Raw genomic sequence first — 25927 nt, forward strand, 5'->3', positions numbered from 1 at the left:
ATGAAAGAGAGAGAATACCCAAAGAAGTCACAGAACAACATTTTCTTAAGCTCAAGAAATATGTGAGTCTTTAAGACTGAAAGTGTTCACTGAACAAAATTAAGGTAAAAGGGTTAAACTCTTAGGCATGGTGGCTCATGCCTATAATCCCAGCACTTTGGGAGGCTAAGGCAGGAGGATCACTTGAACCCAGAATTTCAAGACTAGCCTGGGCAATATGGTGAGACCCCATCTGTACAAAAAATTTAAAAATTAGCCAGGCATGGTGTCACACACCTGTAGTCCCAGTTACTCAGAAGGCTGAGGTGGAAGGATCACTCAAGCCTGGGAGGTCGAGGCTGCAGTGACCTATGATTGCACCACTGCACTCCAGCCTGGGGCAACACAGTGAGACCCTGCTTCAATAAAAAGGAAAAAATAAGATTAAACTTCCCTCACTAGCATTGTCAGTTCTCCTTACTCTATTTATTCCTTTTTTTGATAGCACTATATAATACTAGCACACTACATAATTGTCTTATGCATTATGCATATTATTTATGACCTGTCTCCTCTGCTAGAATGTAAGTTCCAGGAGGGCAGGAATCTTTGATTTGTTCCCTAATGAAGCCCAGCACCTTGAACAGTGCCTTGCACCCTGGAGCCATCAGTAAAGATTTGTCAAATTGAATTAAAATCCAGACACACCTTGGCACAATTTCACAACTCCAAATATAAATGGGAAATCTTAAAATCTTGGGGATTTCCTAGAAAGAAAAAGAAACAGAACTTTCACCTGACATGAAAAGCATTGGATCCTGGACAACAATGAGTAACATAACATCTTCATAGTTAGCAAGGAAGAAAAGCTTGGTACAATCTAAACCCTGCCGAAGTACCAGTTATTTGGAAAGGCAATCATAGGGCATTTTCAGACATACAAGAACTCGGAACATTTACTGTTCATATTCCTTGGATGACAAAATTATTCAAACATATTTTCCAGCAAAAATTAAAGGAGGGTCCAAGAAAAAGGACAACATGGGATATAAGAAATTGAAACCCCAAAGAAGTGAAAGAAGCCAGCAAGAGATTAAGAGGATTCATCATTTTCAGATGCCCAAAAGGATTTCCTTGGACCAACAGTTCAAATGGCATGAGGATTTACATTTATTAATATTCCCTGACTCCAATCATATTAATTGGTTCTTTTTTTTCATGGGGGTTTTCCAGTAAAAAAACCAAAAAACAAACAAACAAACAAAAAACAGAAAACCTGCTAGACAAATTCAAAAAGAGCTGTAATAATTGGTTATTTAGTTAATAATATTTACATAGTCACAAAGCTGAAATGCTATTTTAAAGTTTTTAATTTTTGAAACAATTATAGGCAAAACATAGAAAACTTACTTAGAGTTACAAAATAAAATGTAAATTTTATAAATGTTTACCCTGTAAGAACCGTAACTGACAAAAATTGAGGTGAGGGCAGGGGGTGAGCAGAAAATATGCTTCTTTTTTAAAAAAACAAAATTGAAATCCCCTCTGCAGTCCTGGTCCTTTCTCTCCATCTGTAGAAGCAATCACTCTCCTGAAATTGGGGTATAATCAACCCATATTTATATACTTTACCTATAAACAATGTATAGTTATTTTATAAAAATTTAAAGTTTATGTAAATAATATCCTTACTTTTTTTTCACTTAACATTAAGTTTTTGAAATCCACTGATTTTTATACATTTGGTCATTCATTTTCACTGTTAGAGTATTGACCATACCACAATTTTTCATTCCCCTCACTAATGGGCCACTGAGTTGTTTCACTACTATAAACCACGTTGTAGTGAATATCCTTGTACTGTTCGCCTTGTGCACACGCTCAGGAGTTTCTCCAGGGCACCAATGTCTACAGGTGAAATGGCCAGGTGCTGGGTGTGTGCACGTTGTTTGGAGCCTCTTTATACTTGGTCGGTCCATCGCTTCTCTGTGATTTGGCTGAGATCAAGTGTGTACTTGATCAGTCCAGGACCAGCTCCAGCCAGTTCCTCCACTGACCTGCTGAGCTTTGAAAGCAAAGGCCCTTTAAGAGTCACTCAGCTTGGCTTTAATCAAGCGGCCTCAAGTTTTAGTGTGTCCAAGGACTACTGGGGAAACTTGTTAAAAATGTAGTCTCTCGGATATTCTGATTTGTTAGCTCTAGGGTAAGGCCTAAGAATCTGAATCTTTAACAAGTTCCCCAGAGATTCCAATACAAGTAGTCTCTAGCCTACACTCTGAGAAACATTCTCCTAATCCACAGCTACAGACAACACCTTTTAACCTAAACCAGACATCCGCAAAAGGTGCTATGTATTGCCAGAAGAATCAGATGGGTAAGGGGAGTCATTTCTTCCAGAATGTGCTGGTAGCAGAAACTCAAATCTCAAACAATGGTATACAATGGCCATAAATTAACAAGCAAGAGTTTTCCCCCTACTTTGAGTCCAGGCCAAGATGTATAGTCTTCATTATTGTCTCCCTGTGTGCAGGGACCTTTTTTTGCTAGTTCACCCTTTTATCCCCACATCACCTTTAAAAGCCCCAGCTCTCTGCAGAGATGTCAGTATCCATTTTCTGCATCCAGTAAACTCAAAGCCTGCTCTTCTAACTTGGTGTAAACAAAAACCAAGCTTCTAGGTTACTGAGCTGGCAACCTCCCTAGAGCTATGCCACATTGCTCATAGACTCTAGGTCCCAGAGTCTAGTTTTCTCTTAGCCTCTGGGGCTTTTACCTATTTTTTTGGCGCTTGGATGTGTGTTTAAATGATTTTTTTCTACTTTATCCAGCTTTTTTTTTTTTTTTTTTTGAGACAGAGTCTCTCTTTGTCACCCAGGCTGGAGTGCAGTGGCACAATCTCGGCTCACTGCAAGCTCCGCCTCCTGGGTTCACACCATCCTCCTGCCTCAGCCTCCCGAGTAGCTGGGACTATGGGCGCACGCTGCCACGCCTGGCTAATTTTTTGTATTTTCAGGAGAGACAGGGTTTCACCGTGTTAGCCAGGATGGTCTCGATCTCCTGACCTTGTGATCTGCCTGCCTCGGCCTCCCAAGGTGCTGGGATTACAGGTGTGAGCCACCGCACCCAGCCTGTATCCAGCATTTTTAGGTGTTTTGTAGTGGAAGTGTTTTCAGATTATCTAATGAAGATAGTTTGAGATTTCAACTTGAAAAATTAAACTATCCGGTAAGAGGAGCAAAAAAAGAAGCATTTTCAGAGATGCAAGATTTCATAAAAAATCTACCTCCCAAGGGCCTTTACTCCACCAAAACCAGGCAGTACACGATGCAGAGGAAGATGTGGGGTTCAGGAAACAGGAGCTGCAGCCCAGGAGTGAGGCTGAGGGGTCCCCTGGCATTGATGGAGTGACAGCTGTACAGCAAGCCTGGATGACAAATAGTCCTGCTTAGGGCAGGAGGGCTGCCTCTAAAGAAAGATGAAATTATTAGGTTATCTAGTATGTTTGAAGGTCTTAGAGACAAAAACTTTTTCACCAGAGAATTTGAGGTAGAAATAGTGAGAGGAAATAGAAAACTAAGCAAACAGGCTTATATTCCAAATGAAGACCCAAAGAAACAAGGAAACTTGGCCGGTTGCGGTGGCTCACACCTGTAATTCCAAAGCTTTGGGATGCTGAGACGGGCAGATCATGAGGTCAGGAGATCGAGATCATCTGGGCCAACATGGTGAAACCTCATCTCTACTAAAAATACAAAAATTAGCTGGGCATGGTGGCATGGGCCTGTAGTCCCAGCTACTCGAGAGGCTGAGGCAGGAGAATCGCTTGAACCCAGGGGGCAGAGGTTGCAGTGAGCCAAGATCGCGCCACTGCACTCCAGCCTGGCGACAGAGCAAGACTCCGTCTTAAAAAAAAGAAAAAAAAAAAAAAGAAAAAGAAACAAACTTGCGCATTTTTGTGCTAGGTTTAAATTTTTCACTACTATAAACCATGTTGTAGTGAACATCCTTGTACTGCTTGCCTTGTGTACATGCTCAGGAGTTTCTCTGGGGCAATGATGTGTAAAAGCAAAAGGGCCAGCTGCTGGGTGTCTGCACGTTGTTTGGAGCCTCCTTATACTTGGTCGGTCCGTCGCTTCTCTGCTCTTTGGCTGAGATCAAGTGTGTACTTATCAGTCCAGGACCAGCCCCAGCCAGTGGATAGTCATGAGGAAGTATGATTAGACAAAGAGGATGTGATCTAATGGAAAGAAACTGAGGGGAACTCAGCAAGTCCTGTTTGTTCAGATTCTTCTTGGTGTCTCTTCAAGGATTAGGATGTTCCTAATGCCCCTTTCCTCTGCACATAGGAAGGGTACTTCTGGAGTGAGGGTTTTATGATTCACTCCAGAGAAGGGCAAGAGGGAGGTGAGAGTGACCTTACTGATTCTGCTGTTTTCTCAAATGCCAAGATGCTATCTTTTGGGGTAACATGTCCTGAACCTCATCAGGAGAGAGTGATTAATTCAGCCAGGGAGGCAGGCTAGTTAGATAGAGACTGTGAACCCTGAAAGACCAGGGCAGAGAGTGCGTTTCAGAAGAAAGGTAGTTACAGCAGGTAGAATGGCCCAGACGCTATAATCCCACAGCATAATCTAGGAACTCCCAGCCACCTGGCCGGGGGAGGAAGGTTAGTGAAACCTTTTTTTTTTTTTTTTTTTTGAGATGTAATTTCCCTCTTGTTGCCCAGGCTGGAGTGCAATGGCGTGATCTTGGCTCACTGCAACCTCTGCCTCCCAGGTTCACGTGACTCTCCTGCCTCAGCCTCCTGAGTAGCTGAGTAGCTGGGATTACAGGCACCTGCCACCATGCCCAGCTAATTTTGTTGTGTTTTGTTTGTTTGTTTGTTTGTTTTTGAGACGGAGTCTCACTCTGTTGCCCAAGCTGCAGTGCAGTAGCCTGATCTCAGCTGACTGCAAGCTCCGCCTCCCAGATTCAAGCGATTCTCCTGCCTCAGCCTCCTGAGGACTACAGGCACGCACCACCATGCCTGGCTAATTTTTGTATTTTTAGTAGAAACGGGGTTACACCATGCTGGCCAGGCTGGTCTTGAACTCCTGACCTCGTGAGCTGCCTGTCTCGGCCTCCAAAAGTGCTGGGATTATAGGTGTGAGCCACTGTGCCCGGCCTCATTTTGTATTTTTAGTAGAGATGGAGTTTCTCCATGTTGTCCAGGCTGGTCTCGAACTCCTGACCTCAGGTGATCTGCCCGCCTTGGGCTCCCAAAGTGCTGGGATTACAGGTATGAGCCACTGTGCCTGGTTGGTTAGTGAAACTTTTTTTTTTTTTTTTTTTTTGAGACAGAGTCTTGCTCTGTCACCCAGGCTGGAGTGCAGTGGCGCGATCTCAGCTCACTACAACCTCTGCCTCTGGGGTTCAAGCAATTCTTCTGTCTCAGCATCCCGAGGAGCTGGGACTACAGGCGCCTGCCACTATCCCCAGCTAATTTTTGTATTTTTAGTAGAGGCGGGGGTTTCACCGTGTTGGTCAGGCTGGTCTTGAACTCCTGACCTCAAGTGATCTGCCCGCCTCGGCCTCCCAGAGTTCTGGGATTACAGGCGTGAGCCACTGCGCCCGTCCTAGTGAAACTTTTAAGCAGAGGAGTGACATGCTCAGCTTGGCCATTTTAGTAGCTTAGTCTCGTGGATATGCAGAGAATGAGGTGAGGGGATATGAACTAGGCAGCAAAGAGCTGAGAAGAGTAGTAATCTAAGCTACAAATGAACAGGTCTTGACTATGGCGGCTGCAACAAAAGGAGAAAGGAAAGGTTAATTAGGAATCAAATCTAAGAGTTTGATGATTAAATGGATGTTGAGAAACGTGGACCACAGAAGAACTTAGGGATGACAGCTGGCTGGGAGAAGGAGAAGGAAAGGGAACTAAAAGGACTAAGGTATACTGAGAGATGCTGAGACCTATTTGGGTTCTTCTCTGAGGCCTGGAGACAAGGTCCTCCTTCCTTGTGCTTGTGGCTGCCCAAATAAAATCAGGTTTTATAAACCAGGGAAGAAAGGAGAAAAAGATGTTGGGTAGTGGTTATAAGATAGAAACTTGTTATATGCTTGACGCATTACTTTCAGTGCCTGTCTTGATTCTCAAGCAGCTCTACAAGGTACTGTTTTCATTGGGAACACATGAAGTTACAGGTAACAGAATGCATAAATCTGATTTAAGCCATGAAGATGTTTGAAAATCTGACATAAGAGTCCTGGAGAAAGAAGTTTCCTTTTTAGCTGCAGTGGCTCAACGATGTCATTAAGAACTCGGCCTCTTTATGTCTTCCTAATTCTCCTTCGCAGCATGTTGGTTTTTCACTCTTAAGCTTGTCAACACAAGGCTTTTTCCTCTCTGGGATTTTAACTAGGCTACAAGAATCTTTCCAAAAGCCTGCTTCCAGACTTTTCCATCTCATTGGCCATAATTGGCCCTATGCTGAGTTCAGAAGCAATCCCTAGCAGGGGAATGGGCTAGGCTTCAACCAATCATGACTTTTCTCTGAGGCCTGGGGACACGTATTCCTTCTTTGTACATGTTGTGGCCCAAATGAAATCAGGTTCTATTAACTAGGAAAGAAGAAGAAATAACTGTTAGGTAATGGTAGAGTCGTATTTCCAACCTTCAGAACACCTGAGGAAAGGGGACAAAAAGAAAAAAGAATTGACCCAGGTCAATCTCCTAAATGCTTTTTTTTTTTTTTTTTTTTTTTTTGAGACAGAGTTTCACTCTATTGCCAGGCTGGAGTGCGGTGGCACGATCTTGGCTCACTACAACCTCCACCTCCCAGGTTCAAGCGATTCTCCCGCCTCAGCCTCCTGAGTTGCTGGGACTACAGGCATGCACCACCACACCCAGCTAATTTTTAGTAGAGACAGGGTTTCACCATGTTGGCCAGGATGGTCTCAATCTCCTGACCTTGTGATCTGCCCACCTCAGCTTCCCAAAGTGCTGGGATTACAGGTGTGAGCCACCACACCTGGCCCAATCTCCTAAATACTTATTGATGGCATTTACAATCAGAAAGATAACAAAAAGCCCTTATTTATGCAATAATTTACCAGGATATAGCTGATCTGTCAGCTATGTAATTACTGAAGTATAAAATGAAGGTGTTTCCTGACCTCTTTGTGTAAGTTATATCCTGCATGCATCACTTAAAAACCTCCTATGTCCATTTTGTGCCAGGGTGCATCCTAATGTGGCGAGAGAGGACCGGGAGCTGCACTGGTGGTCCTCAGCATCTCTGTGCTTGGCCCAAGTCTCAATATCATGTGTATCTTTCGAATTCTCAGTAAAGGCCAATACTAGATAAGATTACCAACTCCTGTGAGTCTAATTGAGCAATCTGACCTTTTATGTTATCCTAGGTAGGTAAACAACAATGTTATTATCCCATTTGATAGAAGAAGAAACAGAAACCTAGCAAGGTTTAAAATCTTGCCCAGGCCGGGCACAGTGACTCACGCCTGTAATCCTAGCACTTTGGGAGGCCAAGGCAGCCAGATCTCCTGAGGTCAGGAGTTCGAGACCAGCCTGGCCAACGTGGTGAAACTCTGTCTCTACTAAAAATACAAAATTAGCTGGGCGTGGTGGCGCCCACCTGTAATCCCAGCTCCTCAGGAAGCTGAGGCAGGAGAATCACTTGAACCCAGGAGGCAGAGATTGCGGTGAGCTGAAATCGCGCCACTGCACTCCAGCCTGGGCAACAAGAGAGAAACTCTGTATCAATTAAAAACAAACAAACAAACAAACAAAAATCCTTGCCCAAATTCACCTAGCTATTGATGAGTAGACCAGGATAGCCAGACAGCAACCAGGGCTTAGCTAGTTTCTACCACAGCATGTGGCTAACTGGTTGGTGGTGCTATTCCCTGAAACAGGAATGTGATGAAATCATTCCCCTCATCTCTGGACACAACTGTATGACATACATAGCACATTTTTGTCACATTCTTATATAAATGATCTGTTGAGGCCACAGGCTATCGGCAGACAGCCAGACATTCTTCCCGCTTCACTACCAGGATTTTGGCTGGATTTTTTTTAAGGTAGCAGAAATTTACTTACAAGGAATTGAAAGAAGCTCCAGGGAAGGAGATGTAGTCAGTTCAGTTTGACATGTCTGTAGGACACCAACAGATTTCTAGACGTTTGAATATTCAAAACAAGTATTATGCTAAGAATGATCAGGGCTGGAGATACAGCTTTGGAGACCACCAGCACTAGCTGAAATCATGGGAATACATGAGATTAAGCAGAAAGTGGGTTGAGAGTGGGAAGTAGACAGCCAAGGATGGAAGCATGGGTAATACCAGTGCCCAAGGTGGGGACAGAAGAGGAGGTTGTGATACAACAAACTGAAAAGAAAACATTAGAGAAAGACAAGTGTGAAAAATTATAAAACTGTGTTACAAATTCCAGGTAAGGAGAGTTTCAAGGAGTGAATGGTCAACGACCAAGCCCAGTGAGGTCAAATAACATGACAGAAAAAGACTCATGGACTTGGCAGGTAGGAGATCATCAGCCAGTGGCCTTAGAGCCACTCAGGGGAGTGGTGGCCAGAGTCAGATCACAGCGGCATGAAGACTGTGAGGAGATGAAAATAAGGAGTGAAAAACTTTGATAGGAAGGAAGAAGAAAGGAAGACACTCAGAAGCTGAAGCAGAGGCTTTGAGGACATGTTTTTCTGTTAGGGAAATTAGTTATGTATTTGTGGATATCAAGGAAAGGAACCAGTGGAAATGGAGACATCAAAGTCACCAGAAAGGAAATGGACAGACCAGGCACGGTGGTTCACGCCTGTAATCCCATCACTTTGGGAGGCTGAGGCGGGTGGATCACCTGAGGTCAGGAGTTCGAGACCAACCTGGCCAACATGGAGACACCCCATCTCTACTAAAAATACAAAATTAGCCGGGCATGGTGGTGCATGCCTGTAATTACAGCTACTTGGGAGGCTGAGGCAGGAGAATTGCTTGAACTCGGGAGGCGGAGGTTGTGGTGAGCCAAGATCGCATCACTGCACTCCAGTCTGGCCAACAAAAGCAAAACTCCGTCTCAAAAAAAAAAGAAAAGAAAAGAAAACAAAATGGACATGTAGTTTAGCAAGACAGCAAGGGAATAAACTCAACAGCAAAGATGGAAAATTTAGCCTTGAAAAGAAGGGGAATTTCTGAAGCTGCTGGAAGGAAAGAGATAAGCAGACCTACTTATAGCTGGGTTGATTTAGTTTCTGTTGGCTGGGAAATGAGTAAAGATGGGCAAAGTTAAATAAAATGTGTTCACATAATCAGTCTGGTCTATATTTATTTCCCTGTAACCAGAGAGGCAGCATATTCTAGCATCGTAGACTCTGAAACCCAACCTGCTGCTTTGAATTTTACTTCTGGCCATGACATGCTTTTTCGTGGAAGGTCATATTTATATCACTGCAGTAGAATCACAGCAACTGTGCCTAGTCTTCATAGATTATTTAAAAGATTCAGAACATGTGGGACAGATAATTTCAGCTCTTTAAAGTCCTTGGAGGCCTATTATTATTTTTATTAACACAACAACAGCCTTGATAATGTGGTATAAACTGGCCTAAATTTAGTTATTTATCTTATATTTGACTGCATCAAAGCAGTAGGTAAGACAGCTAATAATAAAAGCACAATTGGACAGTTAAAATGGATTAAGAAGAAAAACAACTATGACAAAAATGTAAACAATAACAATTACAGAAATGTAAATTTGAAAAAAGAGGCATCTTGTGTTAAACAATCAAAGGCGAAGTCAAATTATTAAATCCTTGTAGGGTAGACTTTAGGAAAAGAATAATACAGAAATTGCCAGTCAGTATTGAAATTGGTTTGGTTCTTTGAATACTTGCTAACATTTGTTGAGCACTTACCCTGCACTGGGCACCGTTCTAATATGTATTCATCTCATTTTAATTTAACCCTCTGAGGTAGATCATGTTACTATTATCGTCATTCCTAGTTTCCAAGTAAGGAAACTAGGGCACAGAAAGGTTAAGTAAATTGGCCAAGGTCTTACAGCAAATAAGTGGCCCAGCTGCAATTCAAAACCAGGTAGACTGACTTTACAGCCCTTGCTCTTCACTAATACTCTAGATCTGCAGTTCTCAAACGGGTCTCACGGACACTCCACGTTCTTAAAAATTATTGAGGCTTTCATGATAAAACATTCAGCAAACTAGGAATAGAAGGAGACTATCCTCAACATGATGAAAATCACAGCTAACATCATACTCAATGGTAAAAAGCAAAAACTTTTCTCTTTTTTCTTTTCAGATGGAGTTTCATTCTTGTTGCCCAGGATAGAGTGCAATGGCACGATCTCGGCTCATCGCAACCTCTGCCTCCTGGGTTCAGGTGATTCTCCTGCCTCAGCCTCCCGAGTAGCTGGTATTACAGGCATGTGCCACAACACCTGGCTAATTTTGTATTTTTAGTAAAGATGGGGGTTTCTACATGTTGATCAAGCTAGTCTCGAACTCCCAACCTCAGGTGATCAGCCTATCTCGGCCTCCCAAAGTGCTGGGATTACAGGCATGAGCCACCGTGCCCGGCCAACTTTTCTCTTAAGATCAGGAATAAGACAAGGATGCCTATTTTCACACTGCTATTCAACACTGTACTAGAACTCCTAAATGGAGCAATTAGCCAAGAAAAAGAAAGAAAAACCATCCAAATTGGAAGGAAGTAAAATTATCTTTATTAACAGATGACATGATCCTATATATAGAAAACCACAAAGAATACACACACACACACACGAAAAAAACCCTACAAAAAGGCTGGGTGCGGTGGCTCACGCCTGTAATCCCAACACTTTGGGAGGCCATGGCTAGCAGATTACCTAAGGTCAGGAGTTCGAGACCAGTCTGGCCAACATGGTGAAACCCCATCTCTACTGAAATACAAAAATTAGCTGGATGTGGTGGCATGCGCCTATAATCCCAGCTACTCAGGAGGCTGAGCCAGGAGAATTGCTTGAACCTGGGAGGCAGAGGTTACAGTGAGCTGAGATTGCACCACTGTACTTCAGCCTGGGCAACAGAGCAAGACTCCGTCTCAAAAAACAAACAAACAAAAAAAACGAAAACAAAAAACACAATAAAACAAACTCTTTAATGTCTGGCTTAATAGGAGACAGCAGGATTCTCTTCTTCCGCATTCCATCTGTTTCAATATCGCAAGTCAAGTAGCCTTTGGATAACCCCACTGCACGCTCCTGAGACAATGAGAGTGAAAAAGGCAAAAATGTCTTAGTATTTTTATGAAAATGCTTTTGACCTCACAAATCACTTGAAGGGTCTCCATGATCCTCAGGACCCCAGACCATATTCTAAAAACTTCTACCACATACTATATAGACAGGGACTGCTTCATGGACATAGGACAGGTGCAGTCTCACAGGGCCCTGTGCTCTGAAGAGCCCCCTATTTGAGGTTTAGTGCTTTGCAGTTGCCATCTTGAAAAATTATTAGTCATTTTATCTTCTTTTTTTTGAGATGGAGTCTTGCTCTGTCACCAGGCTGGAGTGCAATGGTGTGATCTTGGCTCACTGCAACCTCTGCCTCCCAGGTTCAAGTGATTGTCCTGCTTCAGTCTCCCAAGTAGTTGGGGCTACAGGTGTGTGCCACCACACCTGGCTAATTTTAGTATTTTTAGTAGAAATGTGGTTTCCCCACATTGGCCAAGCTGGTCTCAAACTTCTGACCTCAAGTGATCCGCCCACCTTGGCCTCTCAAAGTGCAGGATTACAGGTGTGGGCCACTGGCCCTTAGTAATTTGATCTTTGAATCTGTGTGTTGTAAGTGAAGTCTGATGAAACAACAGGGCATGCACTAGAGCTTGCACCCTGTCTCATGGAGGGTCCCACCTCCCGCTGCCTCCCCGCTTCCCAGGGACCAACCCAAGACACTTGCTTCCTACCCCCTGGTGCCTTGGGCCTCACTTGGCCTGTCTCCCCAACTCCTGTGCAGCAACCACTGTCACCCTCCATCTCTGGTGGGAACCTTGGCACAGGAACCAGAAGGTCAGAGTTGGGCACAGGCACCTAGGTTGTAACTCATGGGAAGGCATGGCAGCAACCTACCTCACCCAGACTGGCAATGCCATGACTCGTTCAGTAGCAACTCTTAAGGTATTTTAACAGATGTATTATACATCTATAGCAACTATAAAGGTATTTTAACAGATGTATTAGTTATTAAAATAAAAAATATAAACTAGGCTGGGCGTGGTGGCTCACACCTGTAATCCCAGAACTTTGGGAGGCCAAGGCGGGCGGATCATAAGGTCAAGAGATCGAGACCATCCTGGCCAACGTGGTGAAACCTCGTCTCTACTAAAAATACAAAAATTAATTGGCCATGATGGCGCACGCCTGTAGACCCAGCTACTCGGGAGGCTGAGGCAGGAGAATTGCTTGAACCCAGGAGGTGGAGGTTGCAGTGAGCCAAGATCATGCCACTGCACTCCAGCATGAGCAACACAGAGAGACTCTGTCTCAAAAAATATATATATATACTAAATGATTGATAATAGAAAAATTTTTCTATTGAAAATAGAAAAATGAGCTAGAAAAAGTAGTTTTTTCATCTCCTACTATATCTCCTCCCCTAATATTCACCATCTCAGCTCTTATCCATTGAGAAGTCCTAGAAAAAAATCATGAGCACAAAAGAAATGAGCTCCCCTGGGGCCACATTCTGGTTTCTAGATATATTTCCCACTAAAGGGAACAAACGGTCCTGGGAGAAAGGGCTGATTCCAGGTCTGGGAGAGGAGTTGTACCTCTTGGCATACTACAAATCAAGGAAGTGCTCAAAGACCGCTGCCGTGTGTCAAAAGACTCAGAAACCCAGGACCTATAACAATGCCTGGTAATTAAAATGCCTAGACACTGAAATTGAAAATAAGCCCATGTGGATGTGTGCAGAAGGGAACAGGGAACAGTGTTTGCTACCTGCTTATTCTCTGTATTCAAAACCTTATGGCAAGGACAATCTTACTCATCTTCTAGCTGAATACCCGATGCATAGCTCCAACAAAATGGCTATTGCTTGGGTAGGTGGATAGATGATTAGATGATGAATAGAGTGAAAAAGTAAGAGAAATTATAAAAATTGTTTAACTACTAAATAAAATATTGTGGGGAGTTCCAATGCCAGGAGCTTTCTTCTCAAGTTATTCTATTCAAATATATACGAAACTTTCTATCATAAACTACTTTCAACAGTAACAAAAGTCTGCAAGGTGGGAAAATCAAGGAAAAATAAACAACAGAAAGAAAGAAGGCTGCGAATTTATTCACACCATAGTCAGAAGTGCTGAAGAAATGTTTTATTTCTCTGTAAATAATCTGATCTTTTCTTTCTTTCTTTCTTTTTTTTTTTTTTTGAGACGGAGTCTTGCTCTATTGCCCAGGCTGGAGTGCAGTGGCACGATATCTGCTCACTGCAAGCTCTGCCTCCTGGGTTCATGCCATTCTCTTGCCTCGGCCTCCTGAGTAGCTGGGACTACAGGCACCCGCCCCCACGTCCGGCTAATTTTTTGTATTTTTAGTAGAGATGGGGTTTCACCATGTTAGCCAGGATGGTCTCGATCTCCTGACCTCGGGATCCGCCGGCCTCGGCCTCCCAAAGTGCTGGGATTACAGGCGTGTGCCACTGTGCCTGGCCAAGTGATCTGATCTTACCAGGTCCCACCCACTAGGTAACAGGGAAAAAATGTATTTCAGTCTATCCCACTGCAATTAGTCGAAGACAAGAATGTAACCAATCCATTTAAGTAAGGCTACCCCATAAGCAAAATGTCTCAGCCTCAGATTCCTCTCTCCACTTCCAGCTTATCTCTAAGGTAGCATCTGGGTCTACAGAGAAGGGGCCGATGTCACTTTGAGATATTGTGGGTTTAGAAGCCTCCCTTGGCCTCATGTTGGCCCTTTGGTATGTGCAGGCTGGTGATCACTGAGGGGCAGTTGGACCTGGCTCTGGTGTTCTGGGGTCCACAGCTAATCTCTGCAGTTGGTCTAACCAGCTTTGTTCCTCTCGGTCAGAGCCGGAGGGCCACTCTCCAGCTGGCTCAGCCTCACCTTGGCTTTCACTGACCCCATGAGCTCCACTGAATCACTGCCACATTGTCCATCTGGCCCCTGACCAGGAGGTCGAGCAATAGGGTCACCTCACCCTCTCCCAGCAGGTCCATGGCTCTTCACTCTGCATTCCTGGGAGCTAAAAGAGGCTCAGGAGCAAACACCAGCTCTTCTCCCTGGCCACCCTAATGTTAAACCAATCACCTTGATAAGGAAGCCAAATATTCACTCTTCCCTGCTCTGGGAAGATAAGCCTTCTGTCTTATAGGAGGAAAGCTGCACAAGAATATTAAGAGGGAAATCAAGGCTGGGCGCGGTGGGTCACGTCTGTAATCCCAGCACTTTGGGAGGCCAAGGTGGGCGGATCACCTGAGGTCAGGAGTTTGAGACCTGCCTGACCAACATGGAGAAACCCTGTCTCTACTAAAAATATAAAATTAGCTGGGCGTGGTGGTGCCTGCCTGTAATCCCCGCTACTCGGGAGGCTGAGGCAGAAGAATCGCTTGAACCCAGGAGGCGGAGGTTGTGGTGAGCTGAGATCGGACCATTGCACTCCAGCCTGGGCAACAAGAGCAAAACTCTGTCTCAAAAAAAAAGAGGGAAATCAAATACATCACTTTATTGTGTGCACAAATATTGTCATTGTTACTGAAGCAAGCAAAAAGTAATTTAAGGACATTGACAGTAAAAAGCAATAAAAGCCTAAGGAATATCTCTTAACTAAATCTTCCAGAAGAAATGCAAGAATTTAGAGAACAAATCTCCAGTTCTTTTTTTGAAATTTCAATAAAGTCTAACATATACACAGAAAGGTGCAGGAATCCTGAAGTGTATAGCTCAGTGAATTTGCAAAAATGGATAGCTCTTGAAAGCACACAAAGAGATGTTGGATATAATGAGCTGCCTCAGTAGCGATATTCAGACCCTGAAATAGAACAGTAACAGCACCCAGAAGCCCACCTCTTGTCATTTCCATACCTTGCCTTCTGACACCATAGATTAGGTTCTTGTTTTTGCACTTTATGTATATAGTGCACACTCTTTGGGATCTGGCTCCTGTTATCCAATATTATGTTTGTGAGATTCATCTATGATGTTGCATTTCATGCTCATTTTCATGGCTGTTTAGTATTCCTCTGTGTGAATACATCACAATTTCTATTTTCTACTGAAGATGAATACTTCAATAGTTTTTAGTTTTTATTACAAATGATACTCTTGTGAACATATTTGGACATGTCTTTTGGTGAACACAGGTGCATATTTCTGTTGGGAATATCCCTAGGTCACAGATTATATTTATGTTCATGTATAGGTGATGATGCCAAACAATTTTCCAAAATGATTGCACAAATTTATACTCCTACCAGGAGAGTATAATATGAGTGTTCTGATTGCTCTATGTCTTTGACAACACTCATTATTGTCAGCCATTTAATTTTTAGCTATTGTGGTTCTGGTGTAGTGGTATCTCATTGTGGCTTTAATTTGCATTTCCTTGATGACTCATTATGTTGAAGATCTTTTTGTGTACTTATTGGCTATTTGAATACCTCTTTAATGAAGTGCTTGTCTTTTGCCCATTTTCTGTTTGATTGGCTTCCTTTCTTTTAACAATTTACACATTCTGGTTGCCAGACCTTTATCAATAAAGATCTTTTCCAAGACTATGGTATGCCTTTTCCTTCTCTTAATTGACATCTTTGATAAACAGAGGTTTTTCGTTTTAATATAGCCTAATTTATAATTTTTTTGTTTTACACTTAAAGCTTTTTATTTCCTTTTTGAGAAATTTTTGCCTACTCCAATGTGTCCTATGATTTCACCTATAAGATTTTTTTATGCCTTTCACATTTGGATTTCTTGTGTGAGGTTCATCATTTATAAAAGAGATAAAGGGAGCATACACCCAAGAGCAATAAGGCCAAGATTTTTTAAAATTTATTATAAAAAAATCTATGATAGACTATTTAAAGTCATCATTAGAAGTGGAAATCAAAATTGACATGGTAGAAAATCAATCAGAAAAACAAGTCTAATTTGAGAAACATTCAGAAAATGAAAGAAATCTACAGAGAAAAACATACAGTAAAACAAGAAAAATTAAAAAATACTAAACTATAGTGTGCAGAATAGCTTACGTGTAGTGTATTTTATGAATTATAAATGTATATTTCTTTACATTTTAACATCTCTGAAATTTGAATGAATCTTTTTTTTTTTTTGAGACAGGGTTTTGCTCTGTTTCTCAGACTGGAGTGCAGTGGCATGATCTCAGCTTATTACAACCTCCACCTCCCAGGTTCAAGCAGTCTTTTCACCTCTGCCTCCTGGGCTGGGCACAGTGGCTCATGCCTGGAATCCCAGTGCTTTGGGAGGCTGAGGTGGGTGGATCACTTGAGGCCAGGCGTTCAAGACCAGCCTGAGCAACATGGTGAAATCCCATCTCTACTAAAAATACAAAAGAAATTAGCCGGTGTGGTGGTGTGCACCTGTAATCCCAGCTACTCTGGAGGCTGAGGCAGAATTGCTTGAACCTGGGAGGCGGAGGTTGCAGTGAGCCAAGATCGCACAGCTGCACTCCAGCCTGGGTGACAGAGCAAGACTCTGTCTCAAAAAAAAAAAAATGGAATTTTTGAAAGAGAAAGGTGTAAAAAAATAAGTGTAATGTCAAAAGGAGGAGGAGGAAGAAGAGGAGAAGGAGGAGGAGAAGGGATGACCAAAAATAATGACCTCAATATGTTAAGTAAATATGCTTATTGGTATTATTGTTGCTTCTAAATAAGCTGTCCTCAGAGTGTCCTGCCTTCTATTTCCTTTTCATTAACAAATCAATCTCCCCTGCACACTCCTCTTTATGTAACAAGCCCCTGGACATAATTTACTTAAATATGAACCAACATTTAGTTCAGTTCTACTGGTCCAAGCAGAGGCATACTCTCACAGGGCCAGAAGAAAGAAGGAGAAATTTTGATATAAGATGACACATTCAGGGAGTCCATGAGAGCATTGTGGGATCTGGAGTTTGTAAGAAAAATGGTGGGATGGAAGTAAATATAAACCATGCCTAGAACCCTGGTGCCAGCCAGTGCAACAGATGCTTGGGTTAAGAAACCAAGGCTCTTTGGAAGCTACAAACCTCAGCTTCCTCCAGTCATCCCAAGAAAACTGGATCTGAAGGAACGTTATTGCCTCAAGGAACCTAGGAACAGGAATTTTCCACCTCTTCCATCCAAAAAGATAAAGGGCACAGATAGACAGTATCTCCTGTTCCCACCCACACGTCGAATTCATCAGGGAAAAGCTGCCAAGAATCTGTTTAGGATGGGCAGACGTGTCCCCCATCCCTCAGATGGGTCACAGACTAAAATTGTATATCAACTATTAAATAAATTCTTACTCAAGCCCAGAAGAGTGGCTCCCAGGTGAGGCAGAACAGAGATATTTACTCTAACATGGAGATGAGGCATGTCTGAAAAAGAGCTAGCTAACTGAGAGAACCTGAGTGGACCTGGGGAACTAACAGGTCCTTCTTTCCACTCATCTTTTTTTTGAGACGGAGTCTCCTCTGTTGCCCTGGCTGGAGTGTAGTGGCACAATTTTGGCTCACTGCAACCTCCGCCCCCAGGTTAAAGCAATTCTCCTCCCTCAGCCTCCCAAGTAGCTGGGACTACAGGTATGCATCACCATGTCCAGCTAATTTTTATATTTTTAGTAGAGACAGGGTTTCGCCATGTTGGCCAGGCTGATCTCGAACTCCTGACCTCCAGTGATCCACCCGCCTCGGCCTCCCAAAGTGCTGGGATTACAAGCGTGAGTCACCGCACCTGGTCCCTTCTTTATCCTCTTCTTGAAGGAAAGGTCTGACCATTGAGTCATGGGAGTGACGTGTAAAGAAGAGAACCTCTCAGAGAAGGATGAAGAAGAGGCAGCAAACTCACTTAGCACTGCCACTCAATGGAGTGTGGCACAGTGGGGGAGCCATCAGTGAATGTGGCTGGGCACAGACAGCTGGGATAGGAGCCTGAGACAGAGGGGATGGGCAAGCGGATGGTCGAGGACAGGACAGAAGAGAAGGAAGGCTGAGCAGCTCTGTGCTGAGCATGGCAGGCAGATGGTGGGAAATCTGAGATGGGGGGCTTCTGCACAGTGGGGAGATGGGGTGGAAAGATGGGGGGATCAAGCTGCTTCACACTAGGGGTGACCCTTTTCCTGTTTGTTTGTTCGCTTGTTTAATTCTTAGGGCCATGCCTCTGGGAAAGGCTTCTCAGAAACTCTAGATCTTGGAGAAAGAGGGAGTGTTGGGTTTTGGGGCTTAGGTCAACCACATCTTTCTGAAAAGTGTGAATTCTCAGTTGAAAAAAGGTGAAGTATTGGGAGAAATTAACCCTATGGGCTCAGAGATCTTAGAAATCAGACTCTACTGTGTGTTAGCGTTACAGTAAAGCGTGTCGAAGGCTGGGGCAGGTTTTAGATTTATAGGAAGGAGCCGGGTGCAGTGGCTCACGTCTGTAATCCCAGCACTTTGGGAGGCTGAGGTGGGCAGATCACCTCAGGTCAGGAGTTCAAGACCAGTCTGGGCAACATGGTGAAACCCCGTCTCTACTAAAAATACAAAAATTAGCCAGGCTTGGTGACGCGCACCCGTGGTCCCAGCTACTTGGGAGGCTGAGGCAGGAGAATCGCTTGAACCTGGGAGGTGGAGGTTGCAGTGAGCTGAGGTCGTGCCGCTGTACTCCAGCCTGGGTGACAGTTAGACTCCATCTCAAAACAAAACAAAACAAAACAAAAAAAGATTTGTAGGAAGGGCAATGTTGGGACCCCTGGCTTTTATCCTGCACTTCTTTCCTGGAGCTCAAACTCGGGTCATGGGCATAATCGCAGCCTTATGAATAGAGGATATTATTTTACATGCTTATCGGTCTCTGCTGGATGTGTGAGTCTTTTTCTGCCTTTGGCTTCTTGACCTTAGCTTCTATTTATACCTACAATACTCATCCTTTCAAATAGAGGGTAATTCAATAGCAGCTATATTTTCATGCACTCGCTGAAATACAAAAATCCTAAGGGCATAATAATTGCCTTTTATGCTTTTTAAATGTCTTGTCTTTCTTTGGCATTAAATTATTTTCCAAAATAGATTTCTTCCTTCTTCTTTCTCCTGACTGCCTTTTCTAGAATTTTACTCAATGTTTTTTGCCAATAGGTCTTTTTCTTATAAGTCCTCACATTTGTTCTAATTATAAACTAGCACACATGGTGACATATATTACTTTCCTAGGCTGGATTCCAGAAAGCAATGACAAGCAAAGAAAGAAGAGCTCCAACGTAAGCTGAATTTAGTCTAGGGTATGACAAATTGCCTTTGCTGCTGCATTTTTATTTTTTCAAATCCACCAAACATCAAAAGAAGTTTTATTTCTAGCTGAGCAGGCTCCAGTGGGCTTCCCCCTTTTCTACTAAATTATAAGCTTCTTCAGGGTGAGTAACATGTTCTAGTCATCTTTGGAATCTCACCTCTAACTGCCTTGCAATGAACATCAAACTGAATTAAATTGCATTTAATCAAATGAAAGGTGAAACCTAACAGCATTTCAGAGGAAGTCAAGGAAACAAACTGCATTCTATGGCATAGACATGCCTAGTGTCCTTGCTATCGTTGACCAGGTGGATAATTCAAAATTTGTATATAGTCAAATCTCACAATGTTTTTATTTAAAAAAGAAAAAAAAAAAACCTCTTTCTCTAAAATAAGAAAAGTAATAGATTGGGAGGCTGAGATGGGCAGATCATGAAGTCAGGAATTCGAGACCAGCCTGGCCAACATAGTGAAACCCCGTCTCTACCAAAAATACAAAAAATTAGCCGGGTGTGGTGGCAGGCACCTGTAATCCCAGCTACTCGGGAGGCTGAGGCAGGAGAATCGCTTGAACCTGGGAGGCGGAGGTTGCAGTGAGCTGAGATTGCACCAGCCCGTACAACAGTGTGAGACTCCATCTCAAAAAAAAAAAAGAAAAGAAAAGTAATAGAAAGTGGGGGAAATCACCCACATTCCCATTATCCTGCAATATATCAAACTGATAACAGTGGTCCTACTTTGTCTCTTTATACACATATATGTGTGTGTGTATGTGGCATTTAAAACAAAATGGTATACTCTGAGCCCAAAAGACAAAATGGTATGCTACAGTCTCATTCTGTAGCCCGTTTTTACTTAGCATTATGGGTTGAGAATATTTTTTCACATCAATAGAATTTTTTCAACAGATATTTATCATTCCATCATATGATTGATTGTACCATAATTTAGTTAACCACTGATCTAAGTTGTTTCTATTTTAAAAAATATTATAATGCTTTGATATCTTTGTTATTGTTGCTTTTAACTCTACACCCAGCTCTTACTTCTTTAGGATACCATAGGTAGAATTACTGGAACAAAAGATATGTAGGTTTTAAACTATGGGCACATTTCTGAATTGCTCTTCAGAGAGGTTATACTTCTGTGAGTTCCCTGTTTGTGTCTTTTGTCCATTAAAAAAGAAAGAGTATTTGTCCTATTGATTTGTAAAGGCTCTTTATATATTAAGGATATCATGCCTTTGTCATAAATCATGCAAACATTCTTTTCAGTTTGTGTTTCCTTTTAATTTTATTTTGCTTTATTTTTATTTTTACTTTATTTTATGTTTTTCTAATCTCAGCACTTTGGGAGGCTGAGGAGGGCAGATTGCCTGAGCTCAGGAGTTCGAGACCAGCCTGGGCAACATGGTGAAACCTGTCTCTACAACAATACAAAAAATTAACCAGGTGTGGTGGCACATGCCTGTAGTCCCAGCTATTCGGGAGGCTGAGGCACAAGAATTGCTTGAACCTGGGAGGCAGAGATTGCAGTAAGCTGAGATTACACCATTGCACTCCAGCCTGGGTGACAGATCAAGACTCTTTCTCCAAAAATATATAAAATAAAAATAAAAATACATAGCACCAGAATCTAGTCTATGGAAAATCCTTCAAAATATAAAGTTGTAAACAAAGGATTTGATTCTCATTAACACTTGGTCAAAACAGAAGTCTTCTCCTTTCAGGAACATTCTTGATAATTTATTGATTATAACCACACCCTTGTGTGACAGGAATCACACAAAATAGAATTTATCAGATTCCTTGTTTGTAGGGCACAATTTTTTTTTTTTTTGAGACAGAGTCTCGCTCTGTCACCCAGGCTGGAGTGCAGTGGCACAATCTCTGCCCATTGCAAGCTCCACCTCCTGGGTTCACGCCATTCTCCTGCCTCAGCCTCCCAAGTAGCTGGGACTACAGACACCCACCACCAAGCCCGGCTAATTTTTTTTGTATTTTTAGTAGAGATGGGGTTTCACCATGTTAGCCAGGATGGTCTCGATCTCCTGACCTCGTGATCCGCCCGCCTCGGCCTCCCAAAGTGCTGGGATTACAGGTGTGAGCCACCACACCCGGCCTGTAGGGCACAAATTCATAGCAGTTCTCTGAATATCTGATACAGCTCAGACAGAAAAGAAACACTTGACCTCAGGCGATCTGCCCACCTCGGCCTTCCAAAGTGCTGGAATTACAAGCATGAACCACTGCACTCAGCCTATTCCAATGTTTTATTATCACAAATAATCCTGCACTGTTATCTGCTGTGGTTTGGATGTGGTTTGTTTGGCCCCACCAAATCTCATGTTGAAATTTGATCCCCAGTGTTGGAGGTGAGGCCTGACGGGAAGTGTTTGGATCACAGGGCAGGTCCCACATAAATGTCTTGGTGCTATTCTCATGGGAGTAAGTGAATTCTCACTCTTAGTTCTCATTAGAACTGATTATTGAAAGAGCCTGCCACCTCCTCCCCTCTCTCTTGCTTCTTCTCTCACCATGTGATCTGTACATGCCAGCTGCCCCCTTTGCCTTCTACCATGAGTACCTGCAGAACTGTGAGCCAAATAAACCTCTTTTCTTTATAAATTACGTAGCATCAGGTACTCCCTTATAGCACCACAAATGGACTAGGCAGAAAATTTGTACCAAGGGTCAGGGGTTACTAGGAATATATCTGAAAATGTGGAAGTGGCTTTGTAACTGAGTAACGGGAAGATGTTGGAAGAGTTTGGAGGGCTCAGAAGAAGACAGGAAGACAAGGGAAAGTTTGAAACTTTGAGACTGGTTAAGTGGTTGGGGGCAAAATGCTGATAGAAATATGAACAATGAAGGCCAGGCTGATGAGGTCTCAGATGGAAATGAGGCACTTATTGGGAACTGGAGCAAAGGTCACCCTTGTTAAACTATAGCAAATATCGTGGCTGCATTGTATCCATGCACTAGGACTTTGTGGAAGGCTGAACTTCAGAGTGATGACCTAGGGTATCTGGTAGAAGAAATTTCTAAGCAGCAAAGCATCCAAGACATGGTGTGGCTGCTTTTAACAGATTATGAGCAGATATATGAGTCAAGGCATGATCTAAAATTGGAACTTAAAAGGGAAGCAGAGAGTAAAAATTTGGAAAATTCTCAGCCTGGCCATGTGGTACAGAAGGAAAGAGCATTTTCAGGTGAGGAATCCAAGAGCACAGCTGAGCCACCACTTGTTAGAGAGATTATCACAGATAAAAGGGAGGCAGGTGTTCGGGCCGGGCGTGGTGGCTCACGCCTGTAATCCCAGCACTTTGGGAGGCCGAGGTGGGCAGATCACAAGGTCAGGAGTTCAAGACCAGCCTGGCCAACATTGTGAAACCCCATCTCTACTAAAAATACAAAAATTAGCTGGGCATGGTGGCACATGCCTATAATCCCAGCTACTTGGGAGGCTGAGGCAGGAGAATCACCTGAACCCAGGAGGCGGAGGTTGCAGTGAGCCAAGACCATGCCACTGCACTCCAGCCTGGTGACAGAGCGAGACTCTGTCTTTAAAAAAAAAAAAAAAAAAAAAAAAAAGGGAGGCAGGTGCTAACAGTCAAGACAATGGAAAAAGTCCCTGAAGGCATTTCAGAAATCTTCAAGGCTGTCTCTCCCATCACAGGCCCAGGGGCCTAGGAGGACAGAATGTTTTGGGGGCCAGGCCTGGGGTGCTGCTGCCCTGCAGCCACCTTTAGACTCTGCTTCCTACATTCCAGCCCTGGGTGCTGCTCAGTCTGCCTATCCAGAGGATGCAAGCCATAAGCCTTGGTGGCATCCACATGGTGTTAAGTCTGCAGATATGCAGAATGCAAGAGTAGCAAAGGCTTACATTTCCTTGTAGTTTGATATATTTCATCAGTATGGAAATTTTCCAGCCAGTTTTTTTTCAAATGCTCTTCTGCCTCATTCTCTATCATCCTTCTATGACTCCATTATACATATGTTAGTCCTTTTCACTTTGTCTCATGATTAACAGAATTAACAGACATATGTTGTTTCCTATTTATTTATTTATTTTATTGAGACAGGGTCTCATTCTGTTGCCCAGGCTCGAGTGCAGTGGCATGATCATGGTTCACTGCAGCCTCCACCTCCCGGGTTCAAGTGATTCTCCTGCATCAGCCAGCTGAGTAGCTGGGTTTACAGTTGGACACCACTATGCCCAGCTAATTTTTGTATTTTTTGTAAAGGTGGAGCTTTGCCATGTTGCCCAGGCTGGTCTCAAACTCCTGGCCTCAAGCAATCTGCCTGTCTTGGGCTCCTAAAGTGCTGGGATTACAGGTGTGAGCTACTGTGCCTTGCCTGTTTTCTGTATTTTCTATGCTTTTTTCTCTCTGTGTTTCAATTTAAACATTTTCTACAGGCTTGTCTTCCAGTTACATTAATCCTCTGTTCTGCTTTATCTAATTTGCTTTTAAACACAAATTAGTTATTAATTTGTTGTAGTACTTTTTCAGGTCAAGGATCTCCATTTGACCCTTCTGCACAGATTTCAATTCTCTGGTAAAATTCTTCATCTTTTTTCTATCTTTTTCATATAGTAATTATAGTTATTTTATTATTATTATTATTATTTTTTTTTTTGAGATGGGATCTCACTCTGTCAGGCCCAGGCTGGAGTGCAGTGGTGTGATCTTGGCTCACTGCAACCTCCACCTCCCAGGTTCAAGCGATTCTCCCACCTCAGTCTCCCAAGTAGCTGGGATTATAGGCGCCCACTACCACGCCCAGCTAATTTTTTGTATTTTTAGTAGAGATGAGGTTTCACCATACTGGCCAGGCTAGTCTCAAACTCCCAACCTCAGGTGATCCATCTGCCTCGGACTCCCAAAGTGCAATCATAGTTATTTTAAATTCCTTGTCTGATAAATTCAATACCTGAATCCTATAGAACTGATTCCATTATCTTCTCTCTCTCTCCCTCTCTCTCACCTTTTCAATATGCCTCATAATTTTTAATTTTCTTGACAACATTGTAGATGAAAAAGTGTAGGACAACACATATGTCTTCAAACAGATCACCTTGAACACGTCAAGGATTAGTTTTAAGCTACTGAATTTTGTTCTTACTAGTAAAGTATAATTCTTTTTTCTAGGGCATGTCCCCATGGGATTTCAGCCAAAAGTTTCGTGTTTGCCAAGGCTCTCCCATCCTGGTGGAGCCTGAACCATAGCCTCCATCTCTCCAGCACTGTGCAGCACGTAGAAGTCTCTACTTAACTCTTAGTCTCTCAGCTGCCATTGTTTCTCCCTGCACAGGGCAGCTTAGAAGTTATCCAATAGCACGAAGTGAATTTGTACGCAGATTTTTAGATTTATGTCTCTCCGGTTTCCTCATTTCTGGGACTTTCCCCCAGTTACTTTGGCAGCCTCATACTCTGTCTCCTTATTTCTTTCTGCTTGGGAAACAAGCAACAAATTAGAAAATGCCTTCAGAGGAAAAGTTGGAGTGAATCTCACACACTTCTTTTAAGGATCCTGATCCCTCAAGTCTTATCTGTATCCTTTATTCTTTTTTTTTTTTTTTTTTTTTTTTTGAGATGGAGTCTCACTCTGTCACCTAGGCTGGAGAGCAGTGGCGCAATCTCAGCTCACTGCAACCTCCGTCCCCCGGGTTCAAGCAATTCTCCTGCCTCAACTTCCCAAGTAGCTGGAATTACAGGCACCTGCCACCACACCCAGCTAATTTTTGTATTTTTAGTAGAGACAGGGTTTCACCATCTTGGCCAGGCTGGTCTTAAATGGCTGACCTCATGATCCACCTGCCTCAGCCTCCCAAAGTGCTGGGATTACAGGTGTGAGCCACTGTGCCCGGCCATCTTTTATTCTTTTTTTAAAAATTCATTTATTTATATATTTTTTGAGATGGAGTTTCATTCTTGTTGCCCAGGCTGGAGTGTAATGGCGCAGTCTCAGCTCACTACAACCTCCACCTCCTGGAGTCATGCAATTCTCCTGCCTCAACCTCCCAAGTAGCTGAGATTATAGGTGCCTCCCACCACGCCTGGCTAATTTTTTTGTATTTTTAGTAGAGATGGGGTTTCACCATGTTGGCTAGGCTGGTCTCAAACTCCTAACCTCAGGTGATCTGCCCACCTCGGTCTCCCAAAGTACTGCAATTACAGGCATGAGCCACTGGGTCCTGCCAGCATCTGTTATTCTTTAATATTGACAAAAACTCCCTTGACCAAACTTTTTAGTCAGGCTCCTTAGGACTTTTTTCTCAACTAGGCCTCTATCTTGGCCCATATCCTGTCTTTGGCCTGCCCAACCCAGTCTTAGAAAGAATCTCCCCAACCTTAATGCATCATCTTAGTAATTTTCCACCCATTGACCCCTCTTCACTTTGTTCACTGGCTATAAATGCCCAGCTGTTGATGTTGTTTTCAG

General features: G+C 43.1%; 1 pseudogene; it reads right to left on the minus strand.

Moving 5' to 3' along the window:
* Positions 1-1199: 1199 nt before the first annotated feature.
* Positions 1200-1290, minus strand: LOC129014772 (U7 small nuclear RNA; annotated as a pseudogene).
* Positions 1291-25927: the final 24637 nt, after the last annotated feature.

This window comes from Pongo pygmaeus, chromosome 16 (assembly GCF_028885625.2).
Source record: "Pongo pygmaeus isolate AG05252 chromosome 16, NHGRI_mPonPyg2-v2.0_pri, whole genome shotgun sequence".
Classification (NCBI taxonomy): Eukaryota; Metazoa; Chordata; class Mammalia; order Primates; family Hominidae; genus Pongo; species Pongo pygmaeus.